We start from the raw sequence: 10,390 nt of genomic DNA, 5'->3' as shown, positions 1-10,390 counted from the left end.
GTCCATAATGCCATAGTATAACAGTGACAGCAAGAAAGTCACAATAAAATGGCAACTATGGTGTCTATATACAGTAAATTTGACAGGCACACTGGCTTCATTAGCGGGACTGCCAAAGTGTTCCTATAAGAGAGATACCCAAAATAAATTCTGATGAGTTCATTCTCAAGTGCCAGCTATGATGTTCCCATAATGTTAGTCTTACATGGGGGGCAATGGGAGTAATCAATTCCATGGTCGGGCAAGGACTTTTGGTTGTAGTACAGACGCTAAAATTTAGCTATATTATGCCTGTGTGAAATCGTCCTCACAGTGAAAGCTAGATACCCCCCCCCCCACACACACACACACACATACTATACAATTCCTGACTAGGCACCTCTCACAAGGCACCCCCTTCTCTAATGCCCAAAACAGATGAACGCATCCTCACTCTTGACTGTTGTCAGGCTTTGTGTACTAGAAATAATAATAAGGTGGACACCAAAATTTTAGAGTATAATAGAATATCTATTTATTTCCTTATTTATTACTATTTTTCTCCACAATAATTAAATCCTCAGGACTTCTGTTTCTGAGGGTTTTTTTTCTTTCCATTTATATAATATACCTTCGTAGGAGTTGAATCTTTAATGTAAGGATCTAATATTGGAAAGCTTCAATAAAGCTTTACATGCTAATAAATAAATTACATTTTATGCATTACCAAAAGTATTGCTGTCATGAAGTGAGCGCTTGCAACATTTCTCTGAAATAATAACTCCAATATCACACTTAAAAATCTCAATAATTAAAGTGTTACTTAGCTCAATCAAATACATCTAAAATAAGCCCCGAAACAAAGCGGGAGATTTTTGCAGAATCAATAGCAATCCAGTTAAAACAACAAGCCTGAGCAGCCCCTTAAAGGGAACCAATCAGCAAGATTGTGCTGATATGGTCCCCTGCAGCACAGTGTAGATCTACTGTACCAGCCGCGTCCTCAGCAGTGACTTTATAAGGGTATGTTCACACGTACCGGATCCGCAGTGAATTTTCTGCTGCAGATCCGCAGCAGATTTCATCTAAATAACTGAACACAGCATCAACTCTGCACCGTCAAATCTGCTGCGGATCTTCTGCAGATCCTGTACGTGTGAACGCACCCTAAAGTGGAAAAAATGTTTTATTATGCCACTCAAGGATGGGATAGGGGCTGCAACTAGTCATGTGTGCTCTTCATATGAATGTTTGCAAATGGCCTCTATTTAAATCAGAATCTGAATGTATGAGAAACTGAGTGACCCCCACCTACATGTTACTTTTAATTACAGGCTAAGAAATGATGTACAATATAATGGTTTATTACTTAAAAGGGTGGAGTACATACATTCTAATTACATAGTTAAGACTTCATTATTACTAATATCTAAAATTATGATTGTAACACTCCTGTCAGGATCGCATAGCAGAGAGTTGTTGAGCTGCAATGTGTATACACGTTTGTGGTTATGAAAAAGGGGACATTTATTATGGTGTGGAGTGGCCATTTTCTGCCGTAGATTTAAATAAATTAATCACATCTCCCCTTATATGTCTCTTATCAAGACAAAACAAATGTAATTATTTTAATATTTCCATAACTAAGATGCTCCATTTCCCTTATTAGTTTAGTTGCTTGCCTTTGTACCTTTTCTCTCTAGGTCATGCTTCCTATGAATCGTTTTTGTGACAGTCAAAATAGTGGTTTTTGCGACAGTTAAAATAAACCTAAAAACTGTCAAAATAAACATCATATAACTACATTGATGGAAAAATAAAAGAATTATAACACTTGGAATGCAGCAACACAAAATGACATTGTGGTGTTCAGTCAACTCAACCATCTCAGACATACCAGGAATTTGATTTGTTCTTAGCGTAAGCTGGCCCATTTACTAGTAGATCTTGACCAGTTTCCTCTACACCACAGATCAGAGACACCATTTCTTTTGCTATCTAGTAAATTATTAATCTTGAGACCCTTGAAGCTACCCTCCGTCCCTCACATCGATAAGGTGCTTGCTCACATAAACTTTTCATATTCTGTGGAGAGACTATTGATCTAACTCTATATGTAAACTCTGTAAAGTCTTGAGAGTTATTCTAATTTAAGTGTGACTGTTAGGGAAAAGATTAGTCTACTCCATTGATGTTGGTTTTGGAATTTCCATGTTGCACTGTTCCACTATTTCCTAACTGATGAATTCTGTCTTTCATTTACTGTGCTTGGCTCTCTTATACAAGTTGTTAAACTTGATGGTTCATCCTTAGGATAGGATTTTAGTATTATTAATGGGAGCTGCCTCTCAAGCACATGTAAAAAGTAATAGAAGATGGTGTTTTCCTTCTATACCAGCTGCTGTGTAGCATTGTTTAATTGAAGAATGAGAAACAAAAAATCTTAACCCAATGAACTCAAGTGGATGAATAAGAGGGGCAAAGTAGGGGACTCATTTAAAGGGAACTAGCAGTAAAGCATTATTGGTATCTTTCTTTGTTGCATCCTCTTTGAAAAAAGTTTCACAGCAAATGTCAATGTACTGTTCAATATCCAGTGTAATACAAAAGCTTAAGAGTGTTGTAAAACCTACAACCGTGAAAACATTAATAACCTGTTCTATAATATATGTTCATTAAAAAAAGAAAAATATGAACTAAGTTGACTTTTTATTTGTTTTTATATATATTGTGAACATTTCTAATGAATTAGCTTGAAGTGGCTAGAATAATATGATTTATAGCACCCTCCAACTCTCTTTCATAGCATTTTACTAGATGGATGGGAAGCTTGTTGTAATGAGTTTAGGAATGAGAAGACATCCATCAAGTTCTACTACACCATCTAAGGAAAGACAACACACTATCTCATATGTCACAGGCAGGGATCTAGGTCATGATGACATAAAATACATGATTAAAACCAAGTATTTGACAGATATGTGAGATACAAACATATCTTTACTGCTTTAAGAATTGCATTTAATATATACATTTTAGCTGGACATCGGTTCCTAAAAGCCTAGAGTAATTCTCAAAACGTCTTTGGTGTTGACTTTAGTACTAGTGTCCTAAATGTAACTTTTTTTTCCATGAGAGTGCAGAAGAAGATGCAAGATGTTTTGTAGAGCACAGTTCATCCTAATTTTCCTGGGACTATAAAAAATGTGTTTACACAAGTTACAGTGCCTCATTTTCTGGTACCAAAAGCCTTTACTAAAATTTGACTAGTTAGTTGTTTGTGTTTCCTGGCCACAACATCTATGTGACTTCAGTAGGTAGATACAGTGATTGGCACTATAGCGTAACTCATACAATCCTTTGTATATTATTATTCCAGAGTTTGTTACATAGTAATGCGGTGCTCACTTCAGGACAGATACATTTAAATATTTGTGTGTAGAAAAAAAGAAAATTTGAAGGGCACTCACCATAAAAAAATGTACTTTTATTTAAGTATAGTCAATAGTCTTCAATAAAAGTTAACTCACCAGTATGTTGGAAAAGTCGACTGTAATAAAAAAAAAAAAAAAACATTTTAATTACTGTGCAGTATTCTTACCTCTGTGTTAACATTGCAATATAATGGTAGATTAACAGATATGTAGTTCTACATAACTAAGCAGATTGATTGTGTATGTTGGTTAGAGTCCACTTAAGAGCTAGGTGACAACTCTTGTGGGAAAGTTAATGGTTCTTCCACTAATGGTCATCAGATTTAGAAACCCAAAATCTCTTAGGCTATGTTTACACAACATTAAAAATAGATAAAAGGCGGCCAATTTTCATATTTAAAATAACGTCCATTTTTGCCATGATTTATCTGACAGCAATGGCAACGCATTGAAGTCAATGGAAAGACGGACGTCCAATGCACACAATGGATTGAATAACGGATGTTTTTGCCACAACATCAAAATAATGAACATGATCATTATTTTCGGACATCTTTTGCAAACAGCAGACGTTTTTTATTAGTTGTTTACACACAGTTTTTCTTTTGTCACTGTTCTTTCTCTGTTTTTACTATTAGATTTAATGGACTTTTCAATTAAGCCACACCCAAAGGGCAATTGGTGTACCAACGCCAGTAATTGCACTAAGGGGAGGCCAGGCTGCTAAATGACATCCGTTATTTTAGACTCAAAATGACGGACGTCATTTCTAACGGAGCTGAAAAAAACATTGTGTGAAATCTCATAAAGTGTACCTTTCATTAGAAGAAACTTTTGATATGTCCCAGACACATCTTCAACAGTTAAAATATAGTTTACATATGGTCCTATAAGTGTTCGGTGTAAGACTGCATTAAAACAATGTTGAAATTCCTAGTTAAATGTTAAAATTATCTTTAACCCATAGCTGCACCAGGACGTTATTTAACGTCCTCGTGCCGCTATGGGAGTTCAGAGGGGGGTCGCGCGGCTATTAGCGGGCACGGTCCGATCGCCGTGCCCGCTAATTAAGTACTTAGAAGCAGCTGTCAAAGTTGACAGCTGCTTCTAAATACTTGCGGTTATACATCCCTGGTGGTCTAGTGGGGGGATCGCCCCCCTGCGGCGCGATTGCGGGGGGGGCGATCCCTGCATCCATACCGGGCCGGGGTCTGCTCCGTAATGGCGCTGATCCCGGCTCGGCATTCTATTGCTTTTGGCTGCAGCAGCCAAAAGTAATAGAACACCGATCTCATGGATTCATGCAGTATAACTATACTGCATGGATCTCTATGAGAGATCAGAGTGCATATACTAGAAGCCCCCCAGGGGGGCTTCTAGTATATGTCTAAAGTAAAAGAAAAAAGTATTTTTAATAACACAAAATCCCCTCCCCTAATAAAAGTCTGAATCACCCCCCTTTCCCCATTTTATAAATAAAAATAAATAAATTAATTAATAAACAAACATGTTTGCTATCGCCGCGTGCGTAATCGCCCGAACTATTAATTAATCTCATTCCTGATCTCACACGGTAAACGGCGTCAGCACAAAAAAATCCCAAAGTGCAAAATTGCGCATTTTTGGTCGCATCAAATCCAGAATAATTGTAATAAAAAGCGATCAAAAAGTCATATATGCGCAATCAAGGTAACGATAGAAAGATCACATCATGGCGCAAAAAATGACACCTCGCACAGCCCCATAGACCAAAGGATAAAAGCGCTATAAGCCCGGGAATGGAGCGATTTTAAGGAACGTATATTGGTTAACAACGGTTTGAATTTTATACAGGCCATCAGATACAATATAAGTTATACATGTTACATATCGTTTTAATCGTAACGACTTGAGGAACATGCATAACAAGTCAGTTTTACCCCAGGGCGAATGGCGTAAAAACACATTTCCCCCAAATAAAAGAAATGCGTTTTTTTTTTTCAATTTCACCACACATATAATTTTTTTCTGGTTTCCCGGCACATTTTAGGCAAAAATTACATCTGTCTTAGCAAAGTACAATTAGTTGCGCAAAAAATAAGGGCTCATTTGGGTCTCTAGGTGGAAAAATGCAGGCGCTATGGCCTTATATACACGAGGAGGGAAAAACGAAAACGCAAAAATGAAAACTGGCTGTGTCCCCTAAGGGTTAATAAAGATTGAAAAATCCACCTTTGGGAGCATAGCAGAGAAAGTTTGCCATCTTGTAATATAGACGGCCGCTAATAATGTTCATGATCATTATTAGTGGCCGTCTGTATTACGAGACGAACACCTTTCCTTGCTATGTTCCCAAAGTCAGAATATACAGGAACTAAACCTAAGTAAGGAGGAAAGAAAAAAAAGAAAATTGATACTCCAGTTTCTCTGTGAGCCAGAATGTGTATGAGTCTATTTCATTCTGTAAGAGAGAATATGAAGAAGCAGAGTAGATACTCTTGACTGATCATTGGTATGCTGTTCCAGTACCAAACCAGAAAGAGCCAACCCACTCAGCACAGTTATAGAGAAACTAAACATTCAAAAATATTCATGTGCCGTTATCAGGTCACCAGGCAGTCAGGTCCTTGAAGCTCAGTATATACTTGGCTAAACCATGAGTCATAAAGGGCTTCTAAAACTTTTCTTCAGGTGTCTCACTAGTCTTCCAATTTCAATATGTATGCAGCGATCAAGGTCCAATGCCAAAACAGGTACATGTGAGAGGACATTTCTATGATACAATTTGTAACAATTACATGTATATGCAAATAGGGTGTTATTTTTTTGTCTAAGCACATTTCCAATAAGAATACATAAAAAAACACTGAGGGAAAAAGAACAAGCAGAAAAATGGTAAAGAGAATAAAGAGTCATTTATCACTGAAATGGAAAGAAAAAATCTGTCTCTTCACTTTCCTGCCATTTGACCTATTTTCAAACTGGCATTTACATTGCAATTACCTTTTGGCACATCCTTAAATCAATATCCATAGCAACTATTTATTAGCAAATAGCTCTAGGTGCAAGTTTCTCTATAATTATTTTTTATGTTAATTTGTTAAACTGGGAACAGTAATAAAGACACATAAGCCTATCCAATAATTTTTGGGTTGAATGCACACACCCATTATCGCATTACATGTTTAATTAATGTTTTCCCACACGTAAACATGAAGCAATCTGCTATGCTGGTAAGAGGGAAATTATATCATCATTTATTTCACATACCTATGGTTTCACTGAGCAGTAAGTGCCTTAATTTGCCATAGCCATCAATCAAGGTATAGTTACCAAGTAAACTTAATCATCACAAATTACAGATTTCCAATGCCTGTGCCAAGTGGATATGGTTTACACTTGTTGATCAGAAAACACTTTTACTCAAAGAATGTATTAGAGTAGAATATCTACAATATAGTACATCTAATATGTATCAACAGTAGACAGCATGTGTGTCAGGATAGGGACAGGGAGACAAAAGGACAGGTGAGCCCTGAAGCTGGCACCCACCCCACTGGCCCTACCTGCCTGCCCCAGATGCCCTACGTGGCAAACGGACTACTGGACGGCAGTCCCTGATCTACTAAAGTGCAACACTAAACGAAACAAGACAGACAAAACACAACAAGAGCGAGGTGAGAATTCCGGGTCAGCAACAGTCTAGCGGCGAGGTACAAAAACGTGTCCAAGGGATAGTCAAAATACAAGCCAAAAGATCAGGTACACAGGAGTATCTAAGTCAGGGAAAACGTGAGGTCAAGAAACACTAGGAGTACTAGGCTCTATCGCAGGCAAGATACTGAGACAGGGGATTATACTTATGGTACCTGTAGTCCCAGCCCCCAAGGCGTGATTGGGGCTGAGGCTCCAGGTCCTGCCCAGATACTGACAGCTGACTAGTGAGTCAGCCTTCAGTCATTGATTAGTGAACTCACTACACCTATGCTGATCTGTCAGGGAGTGAATACTGGCCACTACTACAACATGAATAGCAGAGCAGAGCAAAACCTGACATGCAGTCTGACTGCTAAGGACGCCGAGCCAAACGCATAGCCCGAGTCCTAACAGAACCCCTCCCCTGAGGAGGGGCCTCTGGACCCTCACAAAGACCTCCAGGCTTGGTAGGGCATGACAAATAAAAAATTTTTACCAAGTCGGGAGCATGGAGATCCTTGGCAGTGACCCATGTACGCTCTTCTGGTCCATAACCCTTTCAATGCACTAGCTACTGTATGGTGTCACGGACCCTACGAGAATCTAGAATTTTCTCAATCTCATATTGTAATTCTCCTTGTAAAACCACAGGAGAAGGGGGAGGACTAGGTATAGCAGGCGGAATGTATTTTTTAAGCAATGATTTGTGGAACACCGGATGAATTCGAAGTGATCGGGGCAACTGCAGTTTGAAGGAAACAGGATTACCAATTTCAACAATGGAAAACGGACCAATGTATCGAGGAGCGAATTTTGCTGAAGGTACACGAAGACGTAGGTTTTTTGTGGGTAACCAAACTCTATCTCCAACCATGTAATTTGGACCGGGACGTCTTTTACGATTGGCATATTTTATTTGAGTTTGCTGTGCGTGTTCGAGAGTCTTGAGACTCTCGGCCCAAACTGTGCACAGTTTTTTAGCGACCTCTTTTACTGATGAAAACTGAGTCTCCTGATTAGGTACAGCGGAGAATTTGGGATGGAATCCGTAATTGCAATAGAAGGGGGACAATTGTGTTGAGGAGCTGCGGTGATTGTTCAAAGCGAATTCTGCCATAGGTAAAAATTCGGACCACTTTTCTTGACAATCAGAAACATAACACCTCAGGTATTGCTCCAGAGACTGGTTTAGCCTTTCGGTTTGGCCATTAGTCTCTGGGTGAAAAGCAGATGAGAAGGATAACGTGACACCCAATTTACTGCAGAAAGCCCTCCAGAACCTTGACACAAACTGTACACCCCTGTCAGACACAATGTTCATTGGTATACCATGAAGTCTTAATATATGGCGGATAAACAGGTGGGCAAGAGTTTTAGCATTGGGTAATTTTTTTAGAGCAGTTAGATGGCACATCTTGGAAAAACGATTGACTACAACCCAGACTACTGTTTTCCCTTTGGAGAGAGGAAGATCTGTAATAAAGTCCATGGATAAATGGGACCAAGGTCTGCTGGGAAGTGGTAGTGGCCGCAACAGCCCCTCAGGTAGGGACCGAGGAGTTTTTGCCCTAGCACAGATTTCACAAGACTTAACAAAATTTTGTACATCACACTGCCACGAAGGCCACCAACAGGAGCGAGTCAACAAATACCCGGTACCTTCAATACCAGGGTGTCCCGACAGTCTGAAAGTATGGATTTCTTTCAATACTTCCAACCTTAAATATATGGGTATAAACAACTTATCAGTAGGTGTACTTGCAGGCGCAAGATTCTGAGACTCTAAAATAGATGATTTCAATTCGGCAGAGAGACTGGCAACCACTACCCCTGGACTTAGGATACTCTCGGGTTCACCCTCAGGAACTTCTTTAACGCCAAAGCTCCTGGACAGAGCATCAGCCTTAACATTTTTATTTCCTGGGCGATAGGTAACTTTATAATTGAACCTTGCAAAGAACAAAGCCCAGCGTGCCTGGCGTGGATTCAGTCTCTTCGCCTTATCTAGGTACAGAAGATTTTTATGGTCTGTGAGAACAGTTATTTGATGTCGAGCTCCCTCCAGGAAGTGTCTCCACTCCTCGAATGCCCACTTAATGGCCAACAGCTCCCGGTTCCCTATGTCATAGTTGACCTCGGATGTGGAGAACTTCCTGGAGAAAAATGCCACTGCTCTTAAATTAGTGTACGGTTCCCTACCTTGGGACAGAACCGCTCCTACACCAGACTCAGAGGCATCCACCTCTACCACAAATGGCATTTCAAGATCAGGGTGTACTAGCACTGGGGCTGAGGAGAAACTTTTCTTTAAAATCTCAAAGGCTTGTTCGGTCTCTGGGGTCCAAGAGGAGGGATCAGCCCCTTTTTTAGTCAGTTCTGTAAGGGGTTTAACTATCAGGGAGAAATTTCGGATGAATTTTCTATAAAATTTGGCAAAACCCAGAAATCTCTGTATTTCCTTCAGGGTAGTGGGCCTTGCCCACTGCACAACAGCTAAGACCTTTTTTGGGTCCATTTGTATAGAATCAGGGGTCAAGATGTAACCTAAAAATCCCACCTCTTGGACACCAAATAAACACTTAGAAAACTTTGCGCACAGAGAAGTTTTGCGTAACCTATATAATACTTTCCGCACATGTGTCTGATGTGACCTGAAATCCGGAGAGAAGATCAGAATGTCATCAAGGTAAAAAACAACATAACGTCCAAACAAATCACGAAAAATATCATTAACAAATCGCTGGAAAACAGCAGGAGCATTACTTAGCCCAAATGGCATCACCAAGAATTCAAAATGGCCCTCGGGGGTGTTAAAAGCCGTTTTCCATTCGTCACCCTCCCTAATCCGGATCAAATTATAGGCACCCCAAAGGTCGATCTTAGAAAACCAAGGAACACCTACCACTTGGTTCAGGAGATCCGGGATCAAGGGAAGTGGGTGCTGGTCTTTTATGGTGATTTTATTCAATTCCCTGTAATCAATACAGGGGCGCAACCCTCCGTCCTTCTTTTCAACAAAGAAGAAGCCAGCACCCATAGGCGACACAGATGGGCGGATGTGACCCTTCCTCAAACTGTCCTGTATATACTGGCGCATCGACTCTCGTTCTGGGGGAGACAAGGTGAAAATCCGCCCTTTAGGAAACTTGGCCCCAGACACAAGATCGATGGCACAGTCATAAGGACAATGGGGAGGTAAGGCGTCAGCGACAATTTAATCAAAAACATCTCTAAAATCTGAGACATACTCTGGGAGAGAAACAGAATCACTAACTGAACACACCAATGGACTGACTTGGGTT

This window comes from Dendropsophus ebraccatus, chromosome 3 (assembly GCF_027789765.1).
Source record: "Dendropsophus ebraccatus isolate aDenEbr1 chromosome 3, aDenEbr1.pat, whole genome shotgun sequence".
Taxonomy (NCBI): Eukaryota; Metazoa; Chordata; class Amphibia; order Anura; family Hylidae; genus Dendropsophus; species Dendropsophus ebraccatus.
Note: the sequence above shows the minus strand (reverse complement) of the source record.